We start from the raw sequence: 11,636 nt of genomic DNA on the forward strand, positions 1-11,636 counted from the left end.
CGTCCGGCACTGGCGACCAGCCCCAAAGCCCTACTCCATGCAGATTTCTGATCTCATCTGATTTCTGATGTGAGTCTATTCAATTGCAGGTGCTGCAACACTTGCGACTAGCGGACTTCTGCTTGCACCCGCCTGAGGTGCCCTAAGCATTCCTCGTGGTACATTGCATCTCCCGGCTTAAGTGGGTTTATACAGCGCAAGCAATTGAATAGCTCCAGGCACTCATCCAGGGAACTTTAGAAACTCACATTCAATTGAATTCCCCTCAATAAGAGAGAAATTGCCGACAACCAGGGGCCTGCTTCTGAACAATCCATGTACCACTACAAGGGGTGCAAATACATTTATTATATATTTGTATGCAGGGTAAATACTGTCTGCTTCTGAGTGTAGTCCACAAATGCTGAACAACTTTATTTTTTCACAGCCATGTAGATCTCAATTTGGACACGTCCCTCCCAAATCTAATACTGGCCATACACTAGCACAATTACGGGCCGATTGCCCCGATTTTCGACGCGTCGTAAGATGAATCGTGTATTTTTTTTAGGTAGGATACAATTCGATGCGCGCTCCCACAGCTCCTAAAATGTATCGTATGATCAGATGTGCAGCCCGTATGATCCGTCGTATTCGTATGCTGATCTTACCGTGTTTTTACCACGAGATGCATTGTGCCTCCGACCGCTGTCATTTCAGTGACGTTTTGAAGAATGATGATCAGCTTTTCAGCAGGCACACGATCGATCGTAACGTGAGATCGTATGTACATCGTGTGTCCAAAGTGCGTTTGGGACTGCCGGGGAGTTCAAGGGAAATCGTAATACGAATCTTAGCTTATGCTGGTCGTACTAGTGTATGGCCAGTATAACTCTCTCTGCTCATGTTACATCTGCCCCATATGCTGTGCAGGACGGTTTTGCCAAGGTACAAATGTACCGCTTTCTTTTTTTTGGGATCAGCCCCCAGCATGCTGTTTACAGTGAACCGTGAAGCAGGTGTCTGTTGGACGCCTCCTTCTTGGATGGATTCGGGATAATTATGTATACCGGATTGCTGTTATACCGATATGTACTTGTATGTATTGTAATAGCACACACAATCCTGATTATCATGTCACCAGGTGGGAGAGTCCAACACTGCACCTGACTGGTGCTAATTTTTGGATGTGACCTGATTAGCGCCAGCGAGAAATCCCACCAAGCAAGATGCAACAGCATTGAGGAGAGGCCTCAATAAGCTCCGCTACGCTGTGTATCTGCCAAAGGCGGGACGCTGAGCTTAGTCCCTACGACGAGGGCAGTGCGGTGGATACCACGGCATAGCAGCTTGCGTCGTGAGCTGTACTGGCTGCGAGGGGACGACGGCGGACTGTGGGTATTTGCCGGCTACTGAACAACCTTGGTATGTCGCAGCTGTGCTATTATTCTGTGCTGCCCGTTTTTATCTAAAATATTTGCCAAGGCGATTTATTTAACCCGCGTCAAGGTACGGGAAAGGCCAGGATCTGATGAGGGTGAAAGACCTAAATATTACCCTGGTATCCCCACAGAGTTATACTAAATCCTTTAGTGCTGACAAAAGCAAAAACCTAGCAAACAACTCTCCCCGACCTAAAAAGAACAACAAGAAATCTATAAAACAAGGATATGAAATCGGTTAACCCACTAATATATATATATATATATATATTATAGAGTATTGGCGCTACCCAGAAAAGAGCCCCTAGTATGTTACCGATATTCTCTCTGTATACTGTAAGACATAGGTTAGTAATATACAAAAAAAAAAAAGTATACAGAGGAAAAGCAATAATAAAAATGTAAAAAAAAGTAAAGTTCATAAAACAATGTCCGTGTTTTTGCTATGCCCCAATCGAATGGTGGCTGCTGGTTTTCCAATGTGACAAATCGTTACTTACTCTGGAAGTGGTAAAGGACGAGCGCATAGTGCAGTATATCTGAGTGCAATAAGTGATATATAGAAGGTGGTAGTATAGGCTGCATGGCACAATTCTGTGAACAGGTGTTTGTTTACCTGTAAGCTTAAGTCAGGGGTGAGGAACGTACAGCCCTCCAGCTGCTGTGGAACTACACATCCCAGCATGCCCTGGCACAGTATTTACATGCCCTAAGAGCAAAACTGTGGCAGGGCATGTGTAGTCAGGGCATGCTAGGATGTGTAGTTCCACAGCAGCTGAATGGCCACAGGTACCCCACCACTGGTTTAAGTAGATCAGATTCGTTACTGTTCAGTCTCCAGCCGTGGGTAATGTAAACGATATATTATATATATATATATATATACACACACACACACACATACACATACAGTCAGGTGCATAAATATTGGGGCATTGACAGAATTTTCATATTTTGGCCTCTATTCACCACCACAATGGCTTTGAAATGAAACAAACAAGATGTGCTTTACCTGCAGACTTTCAGATTTCATTTGAGGGTAATTACATCCAAATCAGGTGAACGGTGTAGGAATTACAACGGTTTCTATATCTGCCTCCCACTTTTTAAGGGGCCAAAAGTAATGGGACGATCAACTCAAAATCTATTTTATGGACAGGTGTGGGCTATTCCCTCATTATTTCATTATCAATTAAGCAGGTAAAAGGTTTGATGAGTTGATTCTAGGTGTGACATTTGCATTTGGAATCAGTTGCTGTCGACTCTCAATATGAGATCCAAAGAGCTGTCACTATCAGTGAAGCAAGCCATCATTAGGCTGAAAAATCAAAACAAACCCATCAGAGAGATAGCAAAAACATTAGGTGTGGCCAAATCAACTGTTTGGAACATTCTCAAAAAGAAAGAACGCATCGGAGAGCTCAGCAACACCAAAAGACCCGGAAGACCACGGAAAACAACTGTGGTGGATGACAGAAGAATTATTTCCCTGGTGAAGAAAAACCCCTTCACAACAGTTGGCCAAATCAAAAACACTCTCCAGGAGGTAGGTGTATATGTGTCAAAGTCAACAATCAAAAGAAGTCTTCACAAGAGTGAATATAGAGGGTTCACCACAAGATGTAAACCATTGGTGAGCCTCAAAAACAGGAAGACCAGATTAGAGTTTGCCAAACAACATCTAAAAAAGCCATTACAGTTCTGGAACAACATCCTATGGACAGATGAGACAAAGATCAACTTGTACCAGAGTGATGGGAAGAGAAGAGTATGGAGAAGGAAAGGAACTGCTCATGATCCAAAACATACCACCTCATCAGTGAAGCATGGTGGTGGTAGTGTTATGGCGTGGGCATGTATGGCTGCCAATGGAACTGGTTCCCTTGTATTTATTGATGATGTGACTGCTGACAAAAGCAGCAGAATGAATTCTGAAGTGTTTCAGGCAATATTATATGCTCATATTAAGTCAAATGCTTCAGAACTCATTGGACGGCGCTTCACAGTGCAGATGGACAATGACCCGAAGAATACTGCAAAAGCAACCAAAGAGTTTTTTAGGGCTAAAAAGTGGAATGTTATGCAATGGCCAAGACAATCCCCTGACCTGAATCCGATTGAGCATGCATTTCACTTGATGAAGACAAAAAAGTGAAGGGAAAATGCCCCAAGAACAAGCAGGAACTGAAGACATTTGCAGTAGAGGCCTGGCAGAGCATCACCAGGGCTGAAACCCAGCGTCTGGTGATGTCTCTGAGTTCCAGACTTCAGGCTGTAATTGCCTGCAAAGGTTTTGCAACAAAGTATTAAAAAGTGAAAATTAGATTTAGGATGTTTAGTTTGTCCCATTACTTTTGGCCTCTTAAAAAGTGGGAGGCACATATAGAAACCATTGTAATTCCTACACCGTTCACCTGATTTTGATGTAATTACCCTCAAAATAAATGTGAAAGTCTGCAGTTAAAGCACATCTTGTTTGTTTCATTTCAAAGCCATTGTGGTGGTGAATAGAGGCCAAAATATGAAAATTCTGTCAATGTCCCAATATTTATGCACCTGACTGTATATATACACACATATACATTATATATATATATATATATATACATACATATACACACACACACACACACACATAAATGCCCATTGCAATAGGAGACCCACTGCTTGGTGTAGTAAAAAAAACAAACAAAAAAATACCTACTAGCTAAATATTGACCCTTTTAGTGTTGGCGATTTAAGAAGGTTTTGTAACTAGCAGTGCCAGACCACTGTGCATACACATCCGTTTACACCTTGTTCCTAAGAACACCTATTTCCCTCCCCGTACTACCTATAAGACGACTATCTTCAGGACGGGTTCAGATTATAATCTCCATGTCGCTTAAACTTAAGTACATTAACCTACAGATAGATACTGGTTGTGCTGTTCTGTAAATACGGAATAGTTATCGCTGGCGTCCACAATATTAATGGCCACAGCAGGTTACATGGATGAAATTAGCGCCAGACATTATTCAGACCTTCATTACCTTACCCCTGGTCACAGTTGAAGGTGTCAGCCGCCCCCTGTATCCCCAAAATACCAATAGAATCTGGTCTATTCTGATAGATACAAGAGGAGGGCGCCCTCTAGTGTAGTATTTTCTTAAGACCACCAGTGATCTTAATAGTAAATAAGTGAAACACGTCCAGTTCCCAATAGAATTTCCCCAATAGCTGATCTGTAATCTGCTCTGTAACACACACCGAGGTCCCTGCAGACTTTACCGCAAGGAGAAAACACAAAATCACATAAAAGATTCATAAGCGCAATCACGGTAGCAACATTTCCGCTTGTACCTTTCATAGGCTACGACGAGAAACCAGCTACAGAGTCACATCCCGCGTAGCCGCCAGAAGCCGTGACGGCAGCAGCTCGCTGGTAAGTGAATCTGGCCCATAGTTTGGCATTTCCAATAAAAAGGTCAACCTCTAATATATAAAGTATTATTATGCAATATCCATGGAGTTTAATCCGCAGGTACAGCTGAAAGAACGGCAAAGTCCATTTCAGGAAGGCGCCTTCGCTTCAGGGGAATCATTACTAATGGAGCGTACACACGGTCAGATTTGTCAGACTTGTCAGATTTGTCAGATGAACGATTTGAACGATTTTACCAAAGTTTTGAACGATTTGAACGATTTTTGACAGCATTAAAATGAATGGAATCGTCCAAGTCTGACTGCAAACCCATCAGATGTCAGATATCGTTATCTGTCCATCGGGAACGCGCATCGTTCATCGTTCAGGCATGTCAGATATGAACGATTTTCCTTCAGATATCAACGACTGAACGATTTCTAAATAGTTATCGTTCATATCTGACGGAAAAATCTGACCGTGTGTATGCACCATAACACACCTCCTCCAGTCGAAATATCCCTTGAAAACTCTATAGGAGAGAGGTTTTCACATTTAACGTACCCACTCATTTCAATGGGGGGGTTCTGTAACGTGTGACATGTTGACAAAATAAAATTTTTGTTAAATCAATGAAAATGGCTGCAAAAATAACCGCTTTATCCGTTTAAGGGTCGAAACCAAGAAATAGCCTTTTTATGCGATCTGCTGCAAATTGCATCAAATAATAATAATAATTATAAAAAAAAAGGCCGTTTAGTAGATTTAGTAGATAGGGTTAAAGCAGCAGCTCAGGATGGTGATCATTTCTGCTCCAACAATCCCAAATGCATACAACAGAAAGTGGTGCAGCACACCCCAAACCAGTGAGGTACAAATGGGAACATACTAGAGGTACCTTTGCTGCTCCGTCTAACCCCAAAGCTCAGAGAAGACATACGACGCTGCGATCCTGGGTGATATCTTCTCCCGGTAAACAAGGGGAAGGTGGCCTAAGCCAAAAATAAACTAGGCACACTATTGCTACAAAGGTCACATTACGCTGCACAGCGAGCTGGCCAGTACATCCTCTGTAGATTGTTTCTCTTTAAAACTTGTCTATTTTTGGCCCACGCTGCATTTATATAAAATACTACTACTTTTAAATAAATAAATAAAAAATATCAACTTAGGCCCTCATTCAGAGCCGGACGCTCTGACCAGAGCGCTCACTCTGAATGAGGGCCGTCCTCCATAAAAATGGAGCGTCCTCCTGGACGCTCGTATAGCTGTGGGTCAACACCCACAGCCTATACGAGCGTGCAGGTTGATGGTCGCGATGGTCTTGACCATCGCGACCATCGCCACTGCGAGCCGGAGCCTGCGGTTGAGTTTCTCAACCGCAAGGCCCGGAGTGATTTTGGCTCTATCAGAGCCAAAATCACTCCCACTGACATCACTAGTGATGTCAGTGGGCCGGCTTCTGAGGGTAGGCGTTCCCTTGGGAACGACCCCGTCTGGGAGGCACGCCCCCGGCACGCCCACCAAAGGGGGCGTGCTGTCAATCAACATCGACAGCACGCCCCCTTTGATCAGACACAACGAACGAAGGAAAGTCCTTCGCTCGTCGCGTCTCGCGCATGCGCACGACGGAGCTCCCTCCGTCGTGCGCATGCTCAGTGCACACCATCGACCCACTTGCGAGCGGACAGCCGCTCGCGAGTGGGTCTGAATCAGGCCCTTAGTTATTACTTTCTGCTAAAGGCGAGGTAGAGACACTGGGCCTGATTCAGACCCGCTCGCGAGTGCACAGCACTCGCAAGCGGCTCCATGGTCGGCCAGTGCGCAGGCGCGGAGTGCACGAGCTCTGGAGCGAATGGGAACCACTCACTCCGGAGCTTGCTACAAAACGGGGCGGCTGTAGATGTTTTGTAGGCGGGGGGGTGGTTGGACAAAAGGTGGCGTTCCCGAAGGAACGCCTGCCGTTTGTGGGCGGCCCTACTGACATCACTCGTGATGTCAGTAGTGGACTTCCGGCTCTATTAAGAGTAGGAAGTTCACTCGTGTTTGCGAAACCGAGACCCTACCACAAGGGTCCCGTTGCAAGCCCGATGGTCGTGATAATCGCAACCATCGCCAGGCCGCTCGCAAAAGCTCTGGGTTGTCACCCACAGCTATGCGAGCGGCCTGGAGGCGGATTTAAAAATTTTTTAAATCCGCCCTGATTCAGAGCGAGCGCTCGCAAATAGCTAGCGCCTCTGAATCAGGCCCACTGTGCGATCTCAGGATTTTATTATGTAGAGATTAAGATCTGAGAGTGTGACGCCTTTGGTAACTGTCATTACAGTATTTGGGGGTGCTTAGTAACCCCTCCTGTGTTGCGACGCCACTTGTCCTGCGTATCGGCGCTATACTACTAGTGTAAAAAAAAAAAAGTATGGCGGAGCACAGGAGCAAGTCCAGCGGCTGCAGCACTGTGGGGGATAAGTGCCGGCCCTGGGCACCAGGACTTAGCCAGCCGCAATGTTTAAGTATCACACTGATGCACCAAGGTAGCCAAGTCCCGGGCACCAGTTCTGTGCTGTAAGGGAACCGGGCACAACCAAAATATGTGTGCGTTACTATGTGCCCTTAAAGGGTTAAAGACAGGAAAATGTTTAAAAGTGTGGAGACTGCGCAGCTGACGCAAAGTTTAACTCAAGTCGTCCTTAATTGTCTCTGCATTGCGCGCTTAGAACTAAAGGCGCATATTTGCCCGTAGGCAGAGTTCTAAACCATCAGCCAGACAGCTCCGATTTGTATTTGTACGCTTGGTTTGATGCCCGGCAGCATCATCCGTGCGCACTCGCGCCAGCCCTGTATGCCTGAGAACCGGTGTAATTACGAGGACGCAATTATATCTACACACCCTCTGTTACCAATGCTGACATGCAAATGCCCCATTATAGCCCAGTAACCTCCCCTCAGTTTCAAGTGAAGAAACTACTGCACCTGGTATGAAATCGGCAGTGACCACACCTGCGTACAGAATTACGGAGCGAGGGCGGAATGAAAACGTGCGCGACGCACTCCGCACAAACGGACTTGTGTTCCACTCTGCGTGTTTGGTTATATGAGGAGGCGAGTGGGAATATCTGGGGATAAAATGGAAGAAATGTAAGGAGGTCTTTGCAAATTGAGGCGCCGATTGGATGAAGCTGGTTATGGCGGCTTATGCCTGTTAACTAAAGAAGGCAGAATCTGCTCGCAACCTATGAAGGTGTGAGCTGGATCTGCCTACTGTAATAGGCGGTAAAACGCGTTGGGGGCCGGAGTTGAGCTGAATCTGCTCCTCAGAGTAGGGCCCAGATTTATCAACGAGTGATATTCTTGTTATCACTCGTTACTAATCTTAAATGGTGCACCAACCAATCAGCTCCTCACTGTCATTTTTCAAACATATGACAGTTAGAAGCCGATTGGTTGGAGCACCATTTAAGGTTAGTAGCGAGTGATACCAAGAATATCACTCGTTGATAAATCTGGACCTAGAACTTTGAACTGTATTTGGGTACAGAAGGGCAATAGTGCACAGGAGCAGCACTAACGTGGGGTGAATAAAGGTGTATGGATTACTCTGCAGAATTGGAGACAGACTGGATTGGGGTCAGTTACTCAGCGGTAGACAACTCAAGAGTCTCCGAGGTATAATTCCAGAGCAATAATTCAGTTGTATCTTGTGTGAGAAAAGGAGGCATGCCAGAGATAAGGACAGTTACAGTGCGGAGACAGAAATAGCCCCTAAGCAGAGGAGACTGGAATGTTACCCACTGTCATTTTTAGGTTAGGGAAAAGGAACACATTTTTAAAAAAAAAAAAAAGTTCCATTTCATATGTTAAGTTTGAAGTTGCAAAGGGCCACCGGCCAGTCTGGAACATGATCTAGGAAATTAGAGAGCAGGGTCTCGGAGAGAGACTGAAAGCCATTGGGTGGAATTCAATTCAATGCGAATTAAATAGCGCCGGGGAGGAGCTGTCGGAGAATGCCCGTTGTCGTGCCTTAAACATGGTGTGTAGTCGCGAGAACCGCCATTCTCCGACATAAGTGCCCGGCGCGATGCTGTTTCCGCTGCGCTAACGGCATCGCGCCAGCAGCTTTGTCGGATTTCTGCTCACACCCCGGGAGGGGCGCGAGAAGAAATCCTTCAGTCAGGCATAACAGCGAGCTGAAGTCAATAACTCCGGGAGCTTCATCCGCTCAGATGTCATTATCCTACCAGCGCAGTACAGACCGCGGGGCGTTTATGTTACTACTGAGCAACCCGCGAGGGCTTACCTTGCCAACCCTGGTGTACGAGCACTCCCTCTCACCGTCAGTAACCACCTGTCACTGACGTCCTCTCACTGCGTTGTAAGCGGGCAACTCGCTGCTATGTAAAGGTACGAGGAATATCGCAGCTAGCAGATGTTACACGCCTCAAGATGTCCAGGCGTGCAACATCTGCAGTTTACAGAGCCCATTGCATACAGATACAGCACCCCTGTGTTGGCAGGGGGTAACAAATCTGTTTTTATACATGTTTACACTTCTGATCTCGTCTCCGGAAACGATGCCTTCGAAAAACAGGACATAAGCTGAACTGACAGCAATCTATATTTACCACTTAACGCGGAGCTGCCGCGCAGGAGATTGAGTCATACGGAAACAAATTAACTTCTTTGAATTTAAAAACAATCTGATTTAGCGCTGACGACACGCTTCCTTAGTTGTGGAAACCTTCCGATCTCTCCTATCGCACAGACAGGATAAAATGGGAGAGGACCTGCTGTGTTTTCAAGCAAAAGATACTCAATGCCTTCCTTTTACCTAGGCAAAACCGTACACGGAATGATTACTTTACATTTCAATGCCTCTCCCAGAGTATCACAAACAAGCTAGATCTCAAAACGGCAATACAAAGCATCTTGCATTTAAATCCCTGTCAGTGCTGCGATGCTGGAACTTTGGGGGAACTTGCAGTGCAGCGCTCCACGCCGTTGGATGGATTCCGTACGCATGCACGCGGAATCTATTCGCAGGGAAGTGAGAGCTTGGCGGCAACCCAGCATGTACTTAAGTGCCGGGCACGCCCCCAAGAGTGATGAAAAGGGGCATGTTCTAAGGATACGACCCCTTTTCCCGCTACCACGCCCCCTTTTTTATCCGAGTGCACGAAGCCCTTTTTTGGGTGGATTGGACGACGTTGGCAACATCGTCTGTACACTCAATGTCACTGATGGTGCGCTCCTACACATAGTCGGCGACATCGCCTGTTGGACCTGCATGTAGTTGCCGATGGCGGGACCCCCTGATGGGTCCCATCGCACAACAGGTCACATGGGTACTACCCAGCTTGAAGGATTATAATATAGTTTGTAGCAATGCGGCGCTCTCCCCTCCATAGGACACACTCGCAGCTCTCGTGCGTCGCTACGACACAGTGACACAACACTGCGCAGAGAACAATGGACACAGCTGTAGATTTTCCGTCAGATGCCATTGGTGCAAACTCCATAAAGCAGTGACTGACAGACGCTTCCGTGCCAGCTGAGATTGATGCGAACGCAACACTGAGACTGCGCACCTCTGCAAATCGTTGTTTCCTCATGGAGGGCAACACTCGCCTCCAGGGGCCAGGGTATTTTTGGAAGACCGTACAACCTTAAATATTCCCCAGGACACCACTGGCCTGTCATGGCCTCTTGTGGGCGATTTCATCCTGACGCGTAGACAGAAAGCGGCACAATCAATGATATATTTCCCTGGAGGTGACATTTTCATCTCAACCTCTAATACTGTCAATAATCAGGACACAGCGCACAGAGGCAGATCAATGCCATGCTGACAGGCCTTGGCATAATATGTAAGGGCACAGAGAACGGTAACACAGTGGGGATAGCTACTAACGAGCTGCAAATACATACGAGCCCACAGCAGTCGCTAAGTAATGGAATTAAAGGTCAGATTGATTGTGAGGTTATCGCACATTTACATCACATATAGCATATTAGAATTTAAATTCCAGTACAGCTATTGTACACACGGGGAAGGGAGAAGAAGAACGCAGAGGAAAGAATCATTTACAGGGACTATATACATTTCAGGGCACTGAGGAAATAAAAGTTTAGAGAACAAGGAAAAAAAAACAAAACAAGAAAAAAAAAACAGAAAAACCCCTCACTTGCCATCGGAGACACTCCTGTACTATGGCTAATGGGTCTTCAGCGCTTCACATGGGCGCCATAAACAATACTCATGAGCAGAGTCAATTAACCGCAGGACTCACTGCGTGGCTGCCCACCGCTATTCTAATATTTGGCAATTTCCACGTGCGGGTAAAGCGTCTTAGCTCGTAGCTCCCGGGTTTAGTGCTCGGAGCTATGGGATTACACTGCCCGGTACGCCCCGGGCGAAGCAGTATAATATGAGGATTTTCTGCGCAGCTCCTGCAGTCTCCCTGCCCTTATGGCGGCCCCCTGCTGAAACAGCCGTCCCCACCCGCGGGCTACTGCAGTGGGGGGTGGGAGAAGTTTCGCCGCTTGGAATCTATTCACACTGTGGGGAGAGCCTGGGGGTAGCCCGGCATCTCAGTGAGTGCTGGGCATGCCCCCTACGGTGATGAAAAGGGGGCGTCTCAAGGATGCTCCACCTGTTCTAGTCCCTTTTTGGGCGCATGCAGAGGAGTACCATTCTGTGATAGCCGCCCTGTCTCCAGCCCACCCTAGAATGAACACACACACACTAGTTTTATAATATATATATATATATATATATATATATATATAAATAAAAATACACATGCACACGTTTGTTT

At 46.3% G+C, this 11,636-nt stretch overlaps 1 protein-coding gene across 3 annotated transcripts in view; it reads right to left on the bottom strand.

Annotated features, from left to right (window-relative positions):
* Window positions 1-11,636, bottom strand: part of ORMDL1 (ORMDL sphingolipid biosynthesis regulator 1) — a 41,861-nt gene that overhangs the window by 17,246 nt on the left and 12,979 nt on the right. Inside the window, exon 1 of one of the 3 annotated variants that reach the window (XM_088464550.1) lies at window positions 5,714-5,777. The exons of the other annotated variants lie outside the window; for them this stretch is intronic. The gene's annotated coding sequence lies outside the window, so the exon portion shown is untranslated. Of the gene's footprint in view, window positions 1-5,713; window positions 5,778-11,636 lie in introns of those variants that run through there. 3 annotated transcript variants of the gene reach the window in all.

This window comes from Taudactylus pleione, unplaced genomic scaffold, assembly GCF_031769625.1.
Source record: "Taudactylus pleione unplaced genomic scaffold, aTauple2 ptg001683l, whole genome shotgun sequence".
In the NCBI taxonomy this organism is placed as follows: Eukaryota; Metazoa; Chordata; class Amphibia; order Anura; family Myobatrachidae; genus Taudactylus; species Taudactylus pleione.